Source organism: Contarinia nasturtii, unplaced genomic scaffold, assembly GCF_009176525.2.
Source record: "Contarinia nasturtii isolate CC-2019 unplaced genomic scaffold, AAFC_CNas_1.1 Cnas_scaffold_2806, whole genome shotgun sequence".
Classification (NCBI taxonomy): Eukaryota; Metazoa; Arthropoda; class Insecta; order Diptera; family Cecidomyiidae; genus Contarinia; species Contarinia nasturtii.
In genome coordinates, this window is record NW_022200123.1 from 1891073 (window position 1) to 1914588 (window position 23516).

The 23516-nt window shown below is 35.1% G+C and overlaps 1 protein-coding gene across 1 annotated transcript in view; it reads left to right on the top strand.

The window, feature by feature from the left end:
• The first annotated feature begins 8501 nt into the window (after nt 1-8501).
• Nucleotides 8502-23516, top strand: part of LOC116349159 — an 83913-nt gene continuing 68898 nt past the window's right edge. The window contains exon 1 of the mRNA XM_031780456.1: nt 8502-9634. The gene's annotated coding sequence lies outside the window, so the exon portion shown is untranslated. The remainder of the gene's footprint in view (nt 9635-23516) is intronic.

Below are 23516 nucleotides of genomic sequence, written 5' to 3' on the forward strand. Positions count from 1 at the left end.
GCCAAATCAATACAGAGAGAAAAAAGGAATCGAAAAACGATTTCAATCGTAATTGCTTGCAGAAAAAAAAAAAAAACAAATCGTTCATCATAGCAAAATCAAGTGATTTTCGATGTTTCGTACACATAGGTGCTGAGGGGGGGGGGTTTCCGTGTTTTGCCGCCCTCTGGCACACAAACGGCCGGTATTTGCCCCGGTCTGCAAAAATTGACAATTGGGGTTTTCCCCCCCCCATTTGCGCCCCCCACGGAAGCCCCCCCCCCTGCAAAACAAAAAAATGCGATTTGCCCCCCGCTGCAAACTGCGATTTGCCGAATAATCATAATTAACAATTCTTGATTACATAAAATCGATTTGTATAGACTGACATCTATCGATCTAAAATATTTACTATTTGCCTTTTTAGATGTTGAGAAAAAGATCGGATTCGTAAATTCATCATTTCACAGTTCACAACAGTTGAATCGTATTTCATATATATTCTTAAAAATAAACTGGTTTTGAAGAATACACGAAAAAAATTTTGAGCTGTTTTTTTTGGTTAACCCCCCCCCGGCCAATTACCATTTGCCCCCCCCTGCAAAAAAAGTCTCCCCATCTATGGTTCGTACATGAACGAGCCGGAAAACATGTTCGAATTTCGAAGTGCGCGACATCAAAACGCTGCCGAACAAATATGTTTTCCATCAAGGCAAAAATATATATATTTTTCTATGAATGGCGAATATTCGATTTGAACAATTTTTGGCTTCTACATCATTTAACTTGAATATGCGTGATTTAACGTTTGTACGCTCACACTTTAGACTTTTGTAATGGCTTCTCGTTCTCTCTCTCTCTCTCTCTCTCGAGTTTATTTTTGTTTTTCGCATTTTCTTTCTTCTTAATTTGGCGTTGTCGCACATTTGGGATATTTGCGCCACTCTATCTGAGCTTAAGATGACGATGAGAGCAACGCACGAAAAATGAAGGAAAAGGAAAAAAGAGCAAGAGTGTGTAGAAATCGTGTGTGATTATAAGTTGTGTGTGAATGTGATGAGCGAGTGAACGTAGTGAGTCCTTCATTCATTCAATGCTCGTTATTTTCAATTATTTGACTTTATCCTCCAATTTTCGTCTGCGTTGGGGAATATCAAGAATTTCTTATTTTTGAATTCCCTTTCCTATCCTAGACGGCTGAATGCCACTGACAGCCAACGAAAGAAAAAAAGCCACAATCAAAATCCTTGGTGTTCTTTTTTCTCCACAGATATCTTCCGAACGAAATGTGAATTTACGATTTCAAATGAAGACAGCTTTCATTGAATGATATGTTCAGTATTATGAGGTTGAAGGTAAAACGTGTGCTGTCAGATAAGGAACAAATATGTATATTCAACAAGGTTGAAAATATTCCACATTGCCATTCATGAATATTACGATCGATGACACTGCATTAATATATCGATGATCCTAATTTAAAACGTGCAATTGAACAATGCAAAGATCCAATAATTCTCACTTGCATTACAAACAATACTGAATGAATGTCTCACGACAACTACAACTGATGCATGGCTTTTGCATCACATATATTAATAACAGCAGCATTTTCTTTCTATATTTTTTTGTTGTTATTATTTCTTACCTATTCACTTCTCTTATTCTCTTGGTTATATTACATTTTCACCTATTATTATCATTGAAAGAAAAATGGTACGACCAAGGGAAACACAAACCATCAGGCTACATAATGGATTTTATAGAGAAAATGCAGCCCTCCACCAAAACTACAATATCCACTCATTCATCAGAAACTATACAAGATGCCACCATGGATAGAGAGAGTAACATATGAGTAAAAAGTCTTTGCACTAAATTCAGATGTTCGCCATTCAAACAACAAACACACAATATTAAATTCTTTTTTATTGGTATAAACCTTTATTCATAGGCTATCGAATAGCACATTCACTTTACACTGAACGGACCATTGTCTTCGATTTTTCTTAGTATGCGTCGAACCATCAAAATTATGTTCTGGACAACCGATTTGTCGATTTCTTTCAACTTTCTCTCAATCCATGCAACCAATTGTTGCTCGTTTCAAGTATTTTGGACCTTCGCCTATAACAAACATCCAAAAACAGACTAGAAATAATTAATTCTGTGTTTTTTTCTGAAGTTAAAAAGATGGTCCTTTTTTCATGGAAATGATATTTTTTAAGAAGTGAGCCATTATTGTGATTTTTTCTGATTGCAAAGCACAATTTTGTCTTTAATCAGATAGTCCACAACAAACTCTATCGATTTCAAGAATATTTGGTTGATAATAGAGCAAGTAATTAAGGTTTAACCTTACATTTCAGCACTAAATTTTCGAATAATGGCTCAAGACACCTTCCAAAGAAGATCCTACCATACAAACACCCCTTTATCAAAGTTCAGTTTGTCGACGTCTCTAGCCTTATATAGTAGTGCCCTAACATAATCAATGCAAAAGAAACCACTTGCACTTGATTCGTGGTTCGATTTGGCGATGGATGTTTCACTGTCCAAAATGTTGAATTTTTGAATGCAACATGCTATGAGGCGAAGTGAACATCCAATTTTTGACACTATTTGGAATTTTTTCATAACTTATTTTGCTGATTGCTATTGATCTATTGATCGTGTCTGAATCTATTGTTTTGGTTCAAATTCGGATGTGCTGTAACCATAATAATCACAAAAAATGAATGGTTGCTTGACCAACCCGGTTTTCGGTACATGATGACAATTTTGAAGGGTTTGAGCATTTAAATTGGGTATACGACTGGACTATCTGCTTTTTCTAGAATCTTTGTCTTCATATTAAGTCCATGAAACACAATACATGGTTCGAAGATAGATTGGTTCATCTTTAGACACATGCAGATTTTGTTTTGAACTTAGCTGTCCAAAAGCATTTGAGACACTTTTTCGTAAATCCGATTTGTACGTCATCACGAATGGAAATTTTTGTGCAAACTGTGTTTGACAGTAGAGTAGGAGTCCCGTTAGGTCTCCTATGTGCATTGGTTTACATTTTAGATTTTGTTTATGTGGCGCAATAAACGCCTGAATCTAGTGCAAAGACTTTTTACTCATATGTTATGATACGAAAATTCAATCTCAAGATAATGGGAACGGTCTCTTTTCACATGGTGTACACGTACAGACATGCAAAACTATAACAGCATAGGTAAACATTCAACAGTTAAGCCATTAAATTTTAATTTTTCTTCGTTCCCTTTTTCTTCGTTCATAAGATTTATACAAAATTGTTTGCGCTCATAGTGGAATGGAACGAAAAAATCGAAAGAGGAAATAAGATAAGTTAGTATCATTGTGTTCCTAGCAAAAATGCTGAGCGAAGTGCTACGCAGAAAAACAGTCATTAGACCATGAAGTGGTAATAATGTACGTGCATGATTGGACATTCTTTCTTTTTCATTCCAACAATCTATATCAATCACACGTGCGCGCTGAGGCAAATTTTTCAAAATTTACCCCCGGGTAATTTTTTTGGAGATTTACCGGTTTTTTTTCTCAGATTTGCCATATAAATGTATAAACAATAGCAAAAATACACTGATTTTGAAGTCAAATTTGCAAAATTTCGGGTCGCTTAGCTCGCCAACACGCATTTTTGTTTGTTTCTCTCATCCAAAATTATTATTATAGTTTTTCTATGTAAATACCCTCCCCCCCTCGAGACCAAAGTCAATTTGACCCCCCCTGATCAGAAAACTGTGATTATATTGTATAAGAGTCTTATACTATAAGACTAAGACCGTTTTAATCTATTGAATATCATTTGTGTGCTTTTGGTTTGTGAACAAACACAGCAATGACAATTCAAATGGAAATTAAAAAGCATTTATTGATCGACCACTAAATATTCCACAGTCAAAAACCATTACCGTCTTCTATAACGATACTTTCGATCATGAGTAATGTTATTGATGAAATTTTTTAGGTATAACAATGAGAGTACACACACAAAAAACACCTAATCTCAATATGAGACGATTTGACATAAAATACAGTTTATCCGAAGTCTCATTTATTTTTGGATAAATTTTAGTTAAACCGAGCGTTTTTGTGCGTTATACCGAGTTTCCAAGACATATACATTAGAAAAAATACGAATCGCGTCAATTTAAAGTGATTTCGAAGATAAAAATCATCAAACATAGCAAAATTTTGATCATGTGTGACAACTTTTGCTGAAATTTTTATATATTTTGACAGTCATTATGGTATGAATAGTCATTTTTAAAGTAAATTGGGGCGCTGAATCCGAATCAAGCCTTAAAATTGAGGTACCGCCGACGAAAAATCAAAATTTCATTAAATTTTTGCACAAAATTGATTAAAAAGTGCGATTTTTTGGTTAATAATCATTTTTTGAGCAATTTCAATGCCAAATTCGGATTCAGCGCAAAAAATTACCATATTAAAAATGATGGTCCATAGGATTTCAAAATAATCTGCTTTATACGGTATTTTTGATATGGTCGGGGTCGGGTCGTTTTTTCAACCTTTAAACAATGTAATGATGCCAGTTACCTAGTTTTGGACCAAAATTAACAAAACCGGTCGGAGAACAACAATCCCTTCCGATAGTGAGATTTAGGCCAACCTAATGACCATCATAGAGCCCATGCGTACCAAAACAATTTCTAGCTAACTTCAACATGTGTGGAGCATCTAGTATCAACCAAATTTTGCTTTTGTTGTCGAATAGATTCATAAAGTATGGTTCTTCTTTATCATAATTCATAATTAGCACACAGAATTTTTACTGATGGTTGGATGTCCATCAAACTTAAACGAAACCACCTTCACACCAACTTGTTCCAATTTGTACAGTGATTCTCCCAAAAGTGCAACCTGTTCTTCTGCAACCAAACCACCTGTGATAAAATATGCGATTGGCATTTTGAATGCGCCATCGATTTCATTTATCATAAAGTCTATCTTGGGTAGACAATGGAGTACATAATTTATTGTTATCGAATACGCTAGCACTATCTTTAACAGCTGTGTTATGGCCCAGAAACTATTTCGTTGATCAAATCCATTGAGAATGTTGTCGTGTGTGCATCCCATTGAAGATCAATCCGACTTTCAGCTCTTTTCTGTTTTCCTTATATTCTTGCGATTTTACAAGTTACATTTCGAATGCACATTCAGTAAAACCTGCCGATGTGTTAAGTGTGCGTGTGCCGGCAAATTATTATTGAATGTTGAACGGATGTATTCGTATGCTCTCGGCGAATAAAAATGAACCTTCAAACAGAATATACGTTATTTCAAAATACATTCTGGTACATAGTTTCCAAGCCATTAATAAAACATTTACCGAGCATTACTATCTAAGTTTGTCTCCTTATTTTTCGCCACCATGAATGTTGATTGTTCTTTAAATATTTTACCGAACAAGATCAAAATAATTATAAAGTTGACGAAAAATAAAACTCTCATCCCTCATAAAAATTGCAAATATTTTCATATGTTAATTTGTCAGAGCGTGAAGTTATTCATGAGTCCACACCAATTTATATAAATAATTCACGATATGAAAATAAATCACATATTTCTGAGCAGCAGGAAATCGTGTATGACAATAAATTTTACTCATTCTGCACGTTCTTCGTGCGTCGAAAACACCGATGTGTGTTAATGACATTGTAGTTGAAAGATTTAGGCAACTAAGTGACCTCTTCAAAACAGTATTCCAGCGACATGACTTATAAGACTTCAACGGAGTCCGCTCCATTTATATTGAATAACACGAAAACGATATTATTTAACTAGAATTTTTAAAAGCATCACTTTCAGCTCAATGAAAATAACAATTTTTCTTTCTGTATACAATTTGGCTCTTTTCATAAATAACATTTTGTATTAGTTTTCCATACGCGTCACTGTGTGCATACCTTCACATTATTTTTAATTACAAGCGATCACATTTTCTTGGTTAAACCCACACACACGCACACATGCATATTCCAAATAACAGAAATTGAACATGTTGTGACAAAATAAACTCACTTGTTCATTTCCTCACATTTATTTATGCGAGAGAGAGAGAAAAACTATACGAGTGAACTTTATTTACCAATTCAAACATTGGGATGGTGTATACTTCTTTTTTCTCGTGAAAACCAAAACGATTTCCCATTCTCTGCGTTCACATATTTCAATATATTTTGAATGACAAATAGCTCAGCCTTTTAAGCAGACATTTCGTTTCATTTCAACAAACGTTATTTGTATTTAAAAAAAAACAACCAACTGAAGCGAGCTGTCACTATACGCACACAAGCAGACTCATCTTTCATGCGGGGAATTTATGAATAAATTTGTCTGGTTTTTGCTGTTGCTTTTCGGTTGCCACTGTTCATATTACTTGGCTTAGTTCACAACCACCATGCTCGCATTTTGTGTAAACCGAAAAATATAATAATAAAGTGAGTGTACCCACACACCGCCACACATCCAGCGTAACACGAGACGAACACAACCATTCGGAGCATGAAAAGAGAGAATAAGAAAAACGAAAACAAAAACATTGGTTGCGGTGAATATAAAGATAAAGACCCATTATTATAGGGTGCGCATGATATTCGATCAGAAGTTGCACAAAGCATGCAAACAGCAATGTAAATCTAAAGCGAATCTGCATCTATCCATAGATAAAGAGCAACACTCAAAGAGTGAGAGAAAACAAGAGCGAGAGAGCGAAAGAAACAAAGTATACGCTTTCGCCATAACTTCTGAACTTATCAAATATTCATGCATAAATATGAAATATGTAACGATTTAGTTCGGTTCTCTGTAGTCCATTTTGATCGCATTGGCCAGAGCGATGATAGATATCATCATATACCAACAAATCTGTTGGTCACTGATAGAAGTTAAGATGATGATTCGACCTCAATTAAATTTGTGTAATACGATGCCCCATCGTCCGCTTCAATCGTGCAATACAACGACGATAGAAGCAACGAACGAATGCACAAACAGTTCGGTGGTTTTTTTTTGTTGTTTGTTTTTTTTTTCGTTCATAGTCAGAGGATGATAATGCACACGAATTATGTACGTTTATTGGCACATGATTGCGGTTTTGGTGGCAATGTTTGTGATAATGTTCCACATTGATAATTTCTCAGGTAGCCCCGAATTTCAACTCGTGTTAGTCATTAAACGATTAATTTGATAGGCAGAGCGAGACACAGAAAGTAAAAAGAAATGAATCCTGCTGGCTTGGTTTTCGCATTGAACTCAATATTCCATGTAGATATACTTTGACATGATAAAGTGAGCAATTTGGGTGGTTGAACAAGCAATGAGCCGATTTCAAGTTTCAAATTATCGAATGAGAAGAGTGAAAAAAACTTGTGAATAAAAAAATTCGTCTATGGCTTAAGGTTTATTCTGACCATTTCACTTTAATTTATTAGATGATGTATAAAGGGCATGCGAATATTGGCATTTTTGGAAAAGCACCTGGTAAAAACAGGCACAACTAGAATGTGTTGCACATTAGCAGCCATTCATAATGTCCAAGCAGAACAAGCATTTCAATTCAATTAAAGTTTTGAGCCTTTTGTTTTGTTTGAATGGCCGAATAGTCTCTCTATCTCTCTCGCTCGTTCTCTCGTCTCGTGCTCTCTTGCCATTGTCATTGTGCCAAGAATGTCGAACGAAGATGCATTCGATGGCGAATAACTGTTCGAACGCTTTATTCAAACTTGGTTTGGCATAGGTCATGGGGTCAAATGTTAAATAAATTAAAAGTCAACCGGATGCTGAAAACTCATTCTCTAGCCATTGCCATAATAACGGATGAATTGCTATAGAATGAGAGGGAAAGAGAACGATGTGAGTCTTTTGGTAGACCATAAATGTTCCGTTGTATTGGTTCCAAGAATATCCCTCCATCGACAATGGTTATATAGAATGATATTATTCGAAAATCTTTACCATTTCATAAAATGGTCGTATGGTTATGACTATGACTAGTTTTCAAAATGTCAAATGATGTAGACCGAAATTCCCGCAGGCTTTTCGGAAGGTGTATGCATGTGCGAATGCATCACACAATGAATATAGGTATTTCCGTCATGGTTCCCATTATAAGCGATTTTCATGAGTCTTTCAATGCTGTTGATTGAGCCCAAATACTCTATCAACGGTTTTTATACAATTGCTCGACGCGTCTGTCTTCCATCAATGATTCGTTTGTACTAACCATAAATAGAGAATGTTATCATATTTAGAATGGAGATGCAAGTTCTCCATATTTCTAACTGCTACTGCACTACTGCGTCGACTCCACGAACCAACACCGACCTTACACAATTCCATTCACTCAACAGCACCGAATGGCTTCACACGTTTCGTTGCCTTCTCCGTTATTTTGTTCCGTTGCTTTTTCGGTTCGAACATTTGTCGGCTGATCTGATTTTTTCAGTTGGATGCTGCTGGGCGGTTTGTTTAGGTGCATATAAAATTTTGTGTATCGTTATCGAAACATTGACATGAGTTAAAAGCTTGACACTCACTTGACAGTATCGAATGAAGTGTGTGTAATAGATTCGAATAATAAAATATTCAACAAAAGTGTAACCGCGTTCCTCGTCGTGGCATATACATATGACATATATTCAATTTCAAATGAATGACAGATTGTCATGCCATATGATAATGTGATTCATGTGTAGAGTGAACAACTAATCTCATTGTTTGTTCGCGATCAATCAATTGAGTGATGAGGTTTCATTAGTTCGAAATTATTTAATTTTTTTGCGGAAAATTCGAGAGCATCAACAAGAATGATATGCGGTAAGAAATAACATTTGAATAAAAAAAGTAAAATTTAAAGTGCAAAAAAACAGTTAAAAATATATACATGTGCAGCAAATGTATTATCATAAAAAAAGAAGATCAAGCTCCGCTGTCAAACAAACGTTAGATAAAAAAAAGAGAATAGATTGAACGCCCCCGTAAATACAGGAGAGGAAAAAAATACATTTGAGTAAGATGCTTTTAGTGTCAAAACACGTTGTATGAACATTGAAAAACTGTGGTAGATTCTATCCCATATGACATTCGCTGATATTGGATATTTTATGCTGAACCATAATAAATTTTGAAACTCATTTGTTGTCGGTTGCATTTTTGGGGCGGATATACCACGAAAGTGCTGCAAACGCTACCGAAATTGGTAAAAGCCAAGCAGATTCATCGATGAAATAAAACTCTAGAGAAAAATCCGATTTATGCACAAATCGCACACACATACACCGTTGAACAATTTTCGTCAGTGCAAAGTGGAACAACGAAAATAAATTATCGAAGTAAAAAAGAAAAAAAAATCGAATCGTAATTTAAAACTGGATTATGTAATATTGTGTGTATTGTGTGCACGGTTACATCTATCTCGGACATTCCAATTTTCAAAAGCCATTTAATTGTCGGAAATGTGCTTTGGTTTGCAGTGATAACTCTTCGCTCATCCTATCTTCTTCGGTTGGCAACAGGAAAAAGTGTATACACGAAGAAATCACATGAAATCGAACTAAATGACCCAGTTGCCGTTCAGAACGTCAATCTCGTTAGCGTAAGTCTTGTTGCATTTTTTTACACTATTTCTGTTCTTTATTTCCTCAGCTCCTACAATTTCTTGTCATTTTCAGTTTTCACATATAAGTGTGTGTGTGTGTGTACGTGTATGTCCCAAAGTTTATATATTTAAAAAAAATTGGGTGATAAAGAGGAAAAAAACTTAGCCGAACATGTCAGCTAGCATTTCTCGGTGGCTGTCTGTTTCTTTCACGTTTGCAAGTGAATTTTGTCATTTCCGTTTTTAATTGTTTGATTTTTATTTTGTTGAAAAAAGAAAAAAAAGTACATGTATAGCATATGCAATGTAAACTGACTCCAATGGCAAAAACTTCCGTTCTCATTTATTGTCGTGCTTCATTCGATTTGAAAACTTTTTCTTTTCATCCGTACTTTTTCCTCTTACTTCGAATTTGCGAATTATACTCATGATTTTGGGTATTGGTGGCATCTAACCCGAACACAATTCGACACTTGTTTTACACTACTGTTACTAAGTTGTACCGAAAACGGTATACGCATTTACCGATATGCTTGCGATAATATAGAGACAAAACAATCTTATAAATTACCTTTGTCTTCATCCCCACCTCGCACCATCCGAATGAGCAAACAACCAAAATAAAACTTTGTGTAAATTGTTACAAAGTGTGTTTATATGGCGTACTGCTGTTATAACTAAACTGAGATTACATATCGAAAAGTTTTGCGACTGTTTGGTGCGCAAAAATGTATGACGCGAACCATTCGATTTAGAATCAAATCACAATAAGTCGATGAACAAAGTGCAAAGATCTCACGATGGTAGTGTTAAACCAATTCGCATTTATGGATAGTGTATAAAATCTCTCTTTTTTCTTACGAATGTAAAACGAGGCAAGTGTCATTACAAGAGCAACATCATTACCGCCACGCAACAACAGCCATAAGAACTTTACATGATTTAGATGAAAATGCACGTAATCCTTGGTTCAAGTCCCACGTAAATTAATTATGAAAATGGTTTTGCATCTCGGTACAGTCGTTTGTACGCTTCGGAGTTGCTTCAATTTAAAGAACATGCGAACATTAAAGAATTTCCATTTTAATATATAAAATCGAATCAGCATTTTTGGCATACCAAATTATGCGTCAATGTGTACAATTTGCTTCATTTTCGGTGTTATGTTGGCACACGAAAAGCATACACGCCGTGCTTTTATACCAAAATTTCTAACCATTTTCATTTGATTTAATTAACTTGACGGAACAAACGCAACGCAATTCAGTTGAGTCGTGGGAATGTGGCTACGATTAAACACCATAGATGCAAACCTACCAGAAAAACCTTTTGATTCTCTGTAATGAAAGTTGAACAGCAAATATGCCGTAATGTACATAAAAGAATGTCACATATATAAACACATTAATGTGCTGTTGCGGAGCGTTATTTGTACATATGAAAAGATCACTATGTATTACATGTGATGGAGTTGATTACCCCAAAGTGGTCAGATATTCTGTTTTTTTTATTTCACGTCTAGTTTCATTCGGATGTAATACGCGGTATGGTGTGAACACGACAATTCCAAGGGCCGATAGTATTTATTGTATGCTTCCAATTACGAAGCAGCTATGATCGTTATGCCTAAAGATGTCGTTTAATTTTCGATTTGTCTGTCGCATTCCAAACAATATACGAAACGCAATAATTGCTACAATTTAATAAACCCAACCAATGTTGAATTAGACATGAATGTGTCATTTAGTGAACAAATCTATATATATTGTGATATTGCTCTATCGCGCCGTTTTCTTCTCGTTGAAATACATGCCGAAAATCAAAACGAAGTTGTGCATATACGTCTATATTTGTTGTGCATATACGTGAGTCTTTGTATTTTCGCATCTTGATGGAAAACAAGGTTCCATCTCATGCTCGGTGCTATGAACTTTGTTAGAAAAGCATCACATATGGCACAAAGAAGAAGAAGAAGGTGGAAAATAGATATCTATAACTCTTGTCTTTTGATGCGTAATTTGGTTTGTTGTATGTGTAAGTGTTGAAAATGTGATAAAAAGATTCGATGTGAACGTGTGTTGATTGTTGTAGGTTCAAAACTTTTGCGAAAAGTTTTTCGAAACAACACGATCTTATATATTCGTATGTATCGTTTCAAAAGTCTTGAACAACGGCCAAAGGGGCTTAGATTGTTCCCACGCACAAAAATATTGGATACACACAAAACAACATTAACAACAAGTAAAACCGATCCAATGAGACAATAATCGCTTTTCGAACCGAAAAAAGCAAATAAAATGGTCACAATACCGTAGGCCATGATGAGTTGGCCAATTTGTGGCCCATTCAATTGAAACAAGCTAGCGCAGGAAATCGTATCACATTAATATTTTTAAGGAAATCTACATAAAAAGGTAAGGTAAAAAAAACGCAATCCAAAAGGAAAAAAATCTTCGATCTTTTTTAGCTTTGTCACAAACGTAAATCTGGTTCACCACACAAACACACACAGAAGAGCAATATTTTTCCTGTACTCAAGGTTCAATAGGTTTCGATCTCTCTTGTTTGCTTTGTTGAATACGTGAAAAACTTTTACATTTGGTATTCGTTTTATCAGCTAAGAAGAATATTTTAAAATACATTGAGCGCGTTTGATGTGATTTCATTCGATTTTGAACCAATCTCGGTTGATATCATTATGTGCGTGCGTGTGTTTGCGCATAGAATATCGAGTGTACTCTTCAGATGCTTCAACATCCTGTTTGTGAAATCGAAATGGGCAAAGTGGATCTATCTGTATTGAATATATATCTGACATTTGACGAACTGTGTGCACCCGATGTTTTCTTTGTTCGATATTATGTTCCATCACTATTTATACACAATACGTGATGTTGTTCATTAGAGAAAATTCTATTTAATTAAGTTCCAAACATAATTTGCTTTCTTTTCGTTTTTCTTAATTTCTTTTTTCCATCTTGATTCTCGATTCTCTCGAATGACCTTCTTGAGTTCGCATGATTTACAAGTTTCCCAACGAATATGCTGAAAATCTCATGAAAATGGATTGTTTATTTGAAGGGAGCTTAATTTTCTTCTTGTTCTTATCAATTGCTGTCATTCCGCATTTTCTTCGGTCTCAAACTCCGGCCAAGTGTGCGTGGGTTTTACAAAATGAATCTGAATTGTTTTTCATTTGAAATTCCGCATTTAATTTATTAGCCAAAATTCGTTTCGCAGTCATTGTGTAATCCCTTCATGGTACGCGCACGCACATTGTGTGTCATTAGTCAAAACAAATCAGCAACTATTCTGATATTCCGTTTTGTTTCGTTCGAACGTTAGTTGATTTCTCTTCCGTTAAAATTCGTAAAACTTTGAAGCGTTTGATACAACAAACGGTTAAGTAAATTGAATAAGTAAAATGTGAGCGCGCGTTTGGTTGTTGAATATTTATGATGGCTTTATTTATTTATGTAATTTCGATGTGAGTGCGTGCCAGACATGCTAAACGGTATGTCGTTAGTGTCGATGGGGATGGGCATATTGACGCAAACGACGAATTGAGACGTAATGTGAATTGAGTTCTTGAACGCACACGAACACCAGATTCGGTGATGTGATGAGGTTTTAGTTACTTCATCAATAAATTGAAATTGTTCTTCGCACCTTCAACATACGATAAAATCGTGCTTGTGCCTTGTAACCTTTTCGAACTGATTTCTACTTGTATGCGTGAATTATTGACTTGACATACTAGGTGAAATATCTAATTTGTGCTTCTCTTTATCTATATACAGCCACTCACTCACATTCGTATCTCTCTGTTGATGACGGTGACGAACACTTAATAACGAACATTCATAACACTCTCACTCGAATCACGGCGTACGAACATTAGAAATCACAAAAACAACACTCGCTTCATTTACCTAAACACCGGATAAGCAAACCAAATTTAATTTAAAAAGATTTACTTACTTCGTGCCATGTCACGGAATAAGTGCCATTTCGAATGTCGAGCGAAACAGTCGAGTGGATTTTATGGAGGCGATGACGGTGTGTCTTTTAATCATATTTTGATTTGGTATTGGTGTCTTTCGCGCAAAGGTCCGGTGTGCAATAATCGCATTATAAATAACTACCTTCAAATTGAATATAAATAACACTACGATGACTTCTCTTCTTCCCATTCATTTACTTCAAATTTACATTCAGTTAATTTATTGTCAGAACTTCTGAACAAAGACGTTTAATTTGAAGATTTATAATTGAAGCGCTTTATTCGGAAGTCTCAACACAAATTGTTATGCAAACAATTCAATCCAGCCGTAAATCAGTCAAATGTTGAAGTGTTTGATTTCATGGTACGAAATATGTATATAGATAAAAATAAACCTATACTCTACTGGAACCAACAGGTTTTCATTTCGCGATCAAACATTCAATGCCAAATCGATTTTGGTCTATTTGAACAAATGACACACAAACAAAGTGAGAGAGATAGATCGCAAATAATTGATTAGGTCGGAAATTAGTTTGGCTTTATTTGGTGGTGGTTTATTGTATTGACCATGGTGGTGCATTACACATATATCTATTATGTAAAGAGACACAATCATGTGGCTATTCGGCATGCGACGCAAATCTCATCGTCTCGAACAACAAATCGTCGATTCCGGCTGATATTCATCGATTAAGTTTGGAAGATGAGCGTGTGCTATTAAAACGATATCAAATATTGAATTGCCGGCATTCATTGGTGGTTTCATTGAAAAACAATTATATATGTTCTAATTAATGCAGCTTTTCGTTCATTTATGTGGGACACACTCACGCCCCGAAACTTGAAAATGTTCGGTGTTAATTTACTGCAAGTATATATTGATAACAAACTATAGTACAGATACATCTATAATTTATTGACGCCAATCATGGCTAGGTTATTCCTTTCATGTCAAGATGTAATACGATATTTATATCGTTTACACTTGAGCTGAGCGCGTTAGTTCTTTAATTTAATAGTCGATATTTTCGTATAACGCCCAATTAATTCGTTCTACCACAGCTGCTATACTTTCAATGAGATGAAACGATCCACGCCAATGTATGTATTGGGAAAACTTCTAATTTTTCCATCTGTACACAGCAGACCAAATGAAACTTATTCATTGATTATTTATGAGCCATTCATCTTGGCTTACATATGTATTAATTTGACATTTGGTTGAATATTTACGGCGCAACTACTTCGAAATCGAAGACGACATATTCAAAGTTTGCCGTTTATTAGCGTTATATTTTATTATGCCAATCAATGATGTGTATCGTAATTGGATTACAATTTACTTTGATTTACATTCGGCAATGTGGTATTCGACTCTATTTGAGCCCTTTCATTCTCAATGAGCAATTTATGTAGCTGTCAAACGAGTACTTGAATGTTTTATGACACAGGACGCGGTGCATTTGAGAATTGGCATTTTGATGAGCGCGCCATGAAATGCCAAACATCATCGTATATGTCACGTGATCTAATCATATCAAATTACACACGGATATGTAGTACATAAATGAATTGTGCAGAAAAAGAGCGAAAAAAATATGTACTTTCATTTATCTCTTTTGTTGTACGAGTTACGACCATATGAATATCGTTTCAAATGATTATAGGTGTGAATAAAGCGTGAACAATGAAATCACAGAATGGAATATAAAGGTGAAACCATAGACGAATGCCGGCATGAACGGATTTAAGAAATTTAACGATGATCCGGCACGTTTTAAGCGCTTCTTCTCTTTCATCTGCATAAATGAAATTCAATTCTTGTGGCTCTGTGCCATAGTTAAAACTTTTGTAAAGCGATATGGGGATGGAAATGACAAAACTTATGCAAACAAATCTATCTAATGAAGATAGCTTACGTTTTTCTCCAAGGAAATGTTACATGTTTTGAATAAATGGAAAATGAAAAATATTTCGACAAAAGCGAAACTTACAAGCGAAAAGGAAGAAGCAGAAAATACACAAAAAAACTGATGGCACAAATAAATTTGTTTTGTGAAATTCATTTCCGAAAATTTCACGTGATTGAAATACGGATTTTTGTTTGATTGATATTTAAATTGGCAATTGTTTTGCGTGGCAACGCGGTTCAATCGTGTCAATACAGTCCTTGTTCGCAATACATATACACAGAATGGTTCATGAAATGATGCGAGCACCACATTCAAAATTATCTACACAATTTATTTATGGATCAACCGAGAGACACAACTACCGCGAATACATTTTCTATATTTGAAATTTTCAATAGCGCGCACGATGCATGGAAAATTGTAAATGCCAATTTGATACATTAAATCGAAAATCAATATTACCTCACTTTAATTTAAACGTTTTAATGTCATATTCGATTAAATACATTTGTACAATTTTCGTTTTGGTGACTTTGTGTGTGTATCAATCCATTTACTGTTACATTTAAATAGATTAATTGTTAGATGTATATTTTATGGGCGAGCCAATCGATAAATGCACGAAATTATCTTGTGGCATTAATCTTTGGTTGATTGAAGTTTATTTCTCTTGAAAATATTATATGTGTTGGTTGGTTGATTTTCAGCATCAGACAAAAGCAATTTCACATTTGTGAGACGTTGCAATTTGACAATATAAATTCTCATTTCGATTATAATGACTTGAGTTGATTTGAAGCGGAGCGAACAGCAATGACAGTTGATTCCGATGAAGAGATATAATGATTTCCCCAGTGATTTTGCGTATTTAACGCAAATTGCATATTCAAATCGTCTTACAAACGTAAGGATGATTCTGTCATTGTCGCACATCGCATCAGCAATCCAGCCAGGAAACACATTCATATTTTCCAAGTTGATGGTTCACAATCCCCGGCCGTATTTTTTTTGTTCGTTCTTCTCGTCCCCAACGTCGACAACGAATATTGGCCGCGAGCAAAAGCGCACACTGACGGCATTCGTCATAAGCCGGATAATTAAATGCTACGAAATGATCATATTTATTTTACAGTTGGTGCTTGGATTAATGGCGAATTATTGTTATTGGGTATTACAGAAAATGAGCCCTCAACTGTTTCAAAGCTCATTTCAATTTCGCTTTAAAGACGTGCTACGAAATCAACTTACTTTGCTTTGACTTCCTCTCTCTACTTCTGACATGATGGATATTAAGCGAAAACGGTTACAATTCTTTTTGTCATTTAAATCCGTGCCATTGACAAAAAAGCTCCCGATTTTACTCTTGACATTCACATTCCCCCTCCCAATCTCTCTGTGTGTGGATTCGCTTGTACTATTGCTTGTACGAGTATATGCCGCGTTATAATCGCTGTACATACGAATTTCAAACATTTGCTTTTTATGTCAAAATAAAACAATTCATGTCGATTGAAATCTGCAAACGTTTCTCTTTAACACAATTTAAATTCCACATGACAAATACGGCGAACGAGTACGACATAATACATTATATTGAGAACACGTTTTGTTCTCTTTTTGTTCAGATGGGATTTTTTTTTCTTCAAGTGAATCAAAATTACTCGGCGGGGTATAATTTCAGAGTTCGTGTTTAACCGAAAGGAACCCTCAAGAAAGAACGAAGAAGAAGAAAAAAGTCGGCGACAACAACAACAAAGTAAAAACAATCGTTAGATGATGTGGTGACAAAAAAGCAAAAATGACATTGAAATTATAAATGGTATTGTGTGTTGCGACACTTTAACGAGTGGTACTTATACAAAACAACATGTTCTCTAAAAAGAAAGAAAGAAAAACTGGCCGAAATTGCATCGTCGCGTACGTGATATACAAAAAAATTGACTTAGAACAACAGATGAGAAGAAGCAGACCAGACTCAGTTTTGATGTTTATTGAGAACATACGCTGCAAAACAACGATAACATGGATAATAAAGACTGAAAAATATGGATACTCGACAATTGCGAGTCGATTAAAAAGTTCCAAAGGCAAACAAAAAAGACGCCACTTTCAAGTCGAGAAGGGTCGAACAGTAATAATATAATTATTCCAAAATTTCTCTTACCATTTCAGTCATAAGCAGTCAGACTTGTGAATATAAATTTTTAGATCAATCACATGGAAATTGTATTGATCAAATATTGAGGACAACATGTGTTACAGCCATTCGATACACTTTCGCTTCGTATATACCTAATTATTATGCGAATTTTATGTAACAAAATTTTGGAGCTTAATTTTATTTATAAAAATGTAAACTTCTTAAGATTACTTAAAAAACGAAGTAACATTTAATTTTAACTGCTTTTCACCGAGTTTCAAGTGCGAACGCAAAGTGGCGAAAGAAGAAAAACAACATTCTTTGAAAGCACTTGCGATAAGAGAGAACAAAGAGAAATCGATATTATGTGAACTGAACATTGCCAATGAAGAAAATGTTGTTGAAACACAAAATCGATAACTTCAACACTGTGCGCATTCGACGCATATTATTTTCAACGAAATGTGATGAAGTGAGTGCACATTATGTCTATTACAATGGTTTGCGTATATGTGCATAATTTGTTGAAAATATGTACCGGAATATAATAGTTGTTGCGATAAAAATCGCGTGAAATAAGTTGCTCATTTGATTGCTGATGTGTTCGGTTTTGTTGCTCTGCATGAATACACATTCAATGATAATGCCGTTCAATTTGCTGCATGCACAAAGCCAAAATATACTACACACATATCTTTGGCTGCCGTTGGATGTTCTGCATCTCACTTTCACTCGCATTTCCTCAAGACACCATCAACGAATGTACAATGCAATGGAGCACATAATGAAATCATTTATATGAGATGACATAAACGAATATGAAGTGTAATCGCTTTGTATAGTAAATATTATATTAAACGGTGATGGCACACTACAGTTGCCAAACAAACGCAACGTGTAAACTCATAACACAATATACACACCCGAAATGGTGAAACTCAACAGAGCAAATAAAAGCAAATATGTACAGTACAGAGTACACCCAACATCTTCATGATAATAATATGCAGTAATATTGTGTTACATAATAACTAAAATTATTGACAATCTCTCGGTGGATGTCAGTGGATGCAAAGACGCTCGAGTCATTAAAATCGGATTTGCAGTAACCATTTTCAGATCCAAAAAACAGCATCCACAGCAGAGAGAGAAAGAGACAGAGCAAGAGGGAGACAAAGAAAGAGAAGCGATGTAATTTGTAGTTATCTATGTGAATCAACAAATATTTACTCCAGTATCATCATCATCATCAGCCGAAATTTGGAAAATTGGAAAGAGTGTATGAAATTGGCAAACAAACTATACTCTGTTATTCGGCTTTTTGTGTATTAGGTTTAATGCGAAAATCCTTTACCGACGCCAGTTTTGGCTCGTATGACGAACAACGTCTAATCAACAAAAATTAACCGGAATAAAAAAGGATACAAAAAAGTATCAAACAATTTTTGGTTAGCAGAAAATTCGAAGAATTATAGCCTTATATTGTTTTGAACCATCCCGTTTGCTATTCTTTTGTCACAAAATATTGAACTTATTTCACAATTTTTCTCTGTCTCTCTCTTCCGCTCTCTTCAATCGCTTTGGGCTATTTTTTAAAAGTATGTACGCGTTTGTGCAATACATTCTAAAAAAACACATTTTCGCTAAAAGAATGTTTGTTATAAGCGAACAAACAAGAATAACGTAAAAAAACAACAACATCATATTTGAATTGAAGATTTTACTTGCCGGCGGCTAGTTGCGAATCATATTCTAACATACACACATAGCGAAAATACGATGACAAAGCAAATCGCTTGAATGACGAAGAAATTAGGAAATCTAAATGCATAGCTTTGGTAATGCATAATAACCATCGTTTCGGTAAATTGAACCAAAAAAAAGAGAATACCACGAACTAAATGTTCGACACACAAAACAAGAGAAAGACCAATGCAAAACGAAAATCGGAAAATGTTACCACAGAGAGAACGAATGGGGGAGGCAAAGAGAAATGATACTCAAATGAAATATTAAAGAGAAACATGCAATTTATTTTGCATTAACCTAAACGATTGATGCATGAAGTTGAAATGTTCATGAGTTCCTCCATTTTGCTGGGAACTATGGTATGAAATGTTGCCAATGTTTTACACTTTCATCTCTTTGACCTTGTTTGTGCAATTGACAAATGTACGATACGATTTCCGTGGTTTGGGGGGATGGATGCGCTTTCTGCTGTTGTTTTTGTCGTCTCTCTTTTTTAGTCGCTTTTTGTTCTGTTTATTCCGGAAAAAAGCGAGCGAAATTAAAAATCGACAACCGACGAACTCATTTGATTCAAATTTTGTATTTATTTGGTAGCGGTTTTCGTTTGTTAATTTTTTTTCTGTTATCTGTGCGAAACAGAGCGCACACCCGCAAAATTCGACAGAATATCCGCGCTTAAACCATTCACACTCGCACCAACAGAGGATTTTCAGATCTCATTCAGCTGAGAGTAAAACTCACACAATTCCAACCAAATGAAATTCCCTTTAGAGTGATTCACAAACGAAGTGTTTTTTTTCGCACAAAATTTGTGCGTTTCATAATATATATGTGTGTGCTTTTTTGTCTCGCCGGAAATCTCTTGTTGGTATGAATATATTTGGAAATTGGGAGAGTTTTTAAAGCTTAAAATATTGAATGAATTGATAATATTAGTTTGGAATACGCCATTGTGCATCCGATCACGGGATTAGCACAGTAACGGGTCACCGCATTAATGAAACAACGTCGTCATTGCGTGGATCGTTTTTTGAGCTTAGCCAACATGCAATAACAGCAATTTCTAATTAATAAAAAAACATGACCATCAACTCATGTTGAATTACACAATTTCAATTCCAAACCCATAGTTGCTCATCCATTTCCTACTTTGTATAAGCATTATCTCCGCTCTCTTTTTTTCTACTTTTTTTTCTTACCGAACTTTCTGAATTTGCTAAAATTCAAGATTTCTAATATTGGAATTGATGGCAAAGCTTTTGTCGCTTCACCGTATACTGTTCATATCGTAGTTGCTCATGTATAATTTATAAGAACGATTCACCGAAAGCTTGTATTAAGAGAAGTGGAAAATATGTAAAAAAAAAAAAACGAATGGGATAGAGAGAGAGAGGAGAGAGTCAATTTAAAAGGAAAGAACATGCTTAAAATACAAAAATGATGCGCATTTGAAATGTGAAGTAATATAATCAAATAATGGCCCTAATATGCGTAATGAATTTGTCTATGGTCGGTCGTTTGCGTTTCCGAAACGAAAAAACATCAATAAAGTGATACGAAATCCCATCTATTCAGAATAAAAATCGACATCGAATTCGAATTCGTTTTTTTTCCTATCGAAAGTTTGTCAACCGACAAATATTTGCTTATTTCGATTTTGTGTTCGGTGTCGACGTATGAGCGTTGCGCTGTTGATGCTGATTAAAATATGGTTGTACGGTCAGTTTCACCAAGGGTTTTTTTCTTTCTCTCGCACTTCTATGGGTCGTTGCCATGAAAATCCGCAATACATTCATTAACATTCGCATGGAATAAAAATAAAATAAAAATAAAAATAAATACGAAACCATAAGATGTTGAAAATAAATACAGAAACATCGAATCATCGAATGGTCGAAAGATACCGTGAAAATGGACAAATGTTTCCCATTTTTTTAATTTCATTTCCATGAAGTGACATACACGCGTATAGCAGAGCAAGCATAAACACAAACATCGTACACCATTGAAAATGTGAATCCGAAAAATGGCATTACAATAGATTTGCTTGCTGTTGTGATACGATGTGATGCGACACTAAATCCAATGTTGCTCCAATGAATAGCAATGACAGGGAGAGAGAATGAGAGGGTGAGCGAATAATCGAATGAACGAAATAAAACATAGACGGAAGCCAAGAGGGAAGCATTTCGAATGTAGCAGCAATACATTTTATTGTGTTTGGCTATTGTCAACATATGCAGTTCAGTTGTTATGGTCATGGCATGTATCGAAAGTTGGATGTTTTCTGTTCGGATTATGCCCTAGATGCTAGCGAGAATGTGATGTCCGTTTGTTCTCACCATAAGGGAAACCTAAGCTGTTTGTCATTGACTTCATTTTCGTTTTCGACTTTCTGCCAAAATGTATATTAGCCCGAATTCGTGCACGCATTATGGTGTACGTTACACATAAAATTGGAACTAACACACCACACCAACAGACTCTTTCACTCTTTTCGTCTGTATCACTGTTCCTGTGTGATACGCCCGCAACTTGGCCCTCTTTTCAACATATCTCTCTCACAACGAAACGACAATCAAATGGTGGACATAAGCATGTCATGTGTTTGTTTTATTGCTTCTGTTGCTGCTTGTGGCTCATTCATTTTCAATATACACGCATAACACGTACGAAAGATCGGTGTAGATGTGTTTGTGTTTCGCTTAAAATGTATCATATAGAATTCCACTCTCTTATACTTATCCCAATTATACTAGCAGCTTAACACCGCATTTCAATTTCGACATATACAAGGCACCGCATCAACACAACAACAACAGCAATACCCAAAAAGAACTCTATGTCTGCTATGCATACACATAATAAACATTTTATATGATAAATGCCAAATATTCAATCCCGTCATCTTCATCTTTCCCCTTCTTCATCCTATTGTAATGTCACAATATCAAAATTATGACAGACACACATACAAACATCTCGGGCTCCATAAAACATTGGACAAACTGATGAAAAACGAATAACTCATAACAAAATGGAGAAAAAAACTTTCAGTCATATACTTGTTTATTCTTCAGCTCTACAGTCTACACTATATAAACACTTCCAAAAAAATAAACTAACCGATGCGAAATAAGTTGACAATGTTTCTTCTATCTTTTACATCTATTTCTTAGCTCACTTTGTAATAGTTTGGAATCGAGTTGGAAATTCAATTCGTCATGTATACGTATGTATGTGTGTAGTATTTTGTAAGAACGACTTTTCGACCAAGACTTTACGACTACATTTTCAATCAATTGATCGTCTTAATAACTCAACACTCAAGGGAAAACTTTACACAATTTGAATTTTCTATTATTTCCCAACTTTCATGCATTAATCATCAGAATGTGGTGTTTGCGAAAATGCGTTGATGTAACCCCAATTCACTAGGAAACCGAATGAGAATGCGAATTCTTTTCTTCTTTCCGTTTTTTTCTATTGTGCGATGTGCCTGTGTACTGTATGTAATCTAATTTAATAAACGAAATGAAAACATTGAACGAGATAAATAAAAGGCACTAATGTGCGATTTGAGCTTTCACCGAAAACGGTCTTACGGGGCGGAAAATCATTTACAAAAGCCAAAACAAATACAAAATAAGAAAAATGATCAAATGTCTAACGATTTCCCGTTTCATTTTGTTAAATAATTTTCGGTTGCTTACCATCCCTTCCCTCCATTCATGCCGAACATTTCGTCGCTTTTTATTTTCATTATTTGTTTTTGCTGTCATCATACACACATGTCATTCGAATGGCATAAGAATTGTTTTGTGAGCCAATTGTGTACCGAATGGGGAATAATTGGACAAAGAAATTCGGCATTGAGCTGCTTTTGTATTCATTTTACTTAGCATTTATATGAGCATGTGTGCGATGCGTTCAAAACAATACTTTGCTTTTTCACGCTTTTGAATTGTGCAGCAAGGGAAATGAATATTCCGGTGTAACAGTTATATCTGAGCGCTATCAGTTTCGGCTCATTGGGATCACCCCCATATGTATCCGTCCATCTGCAGATAT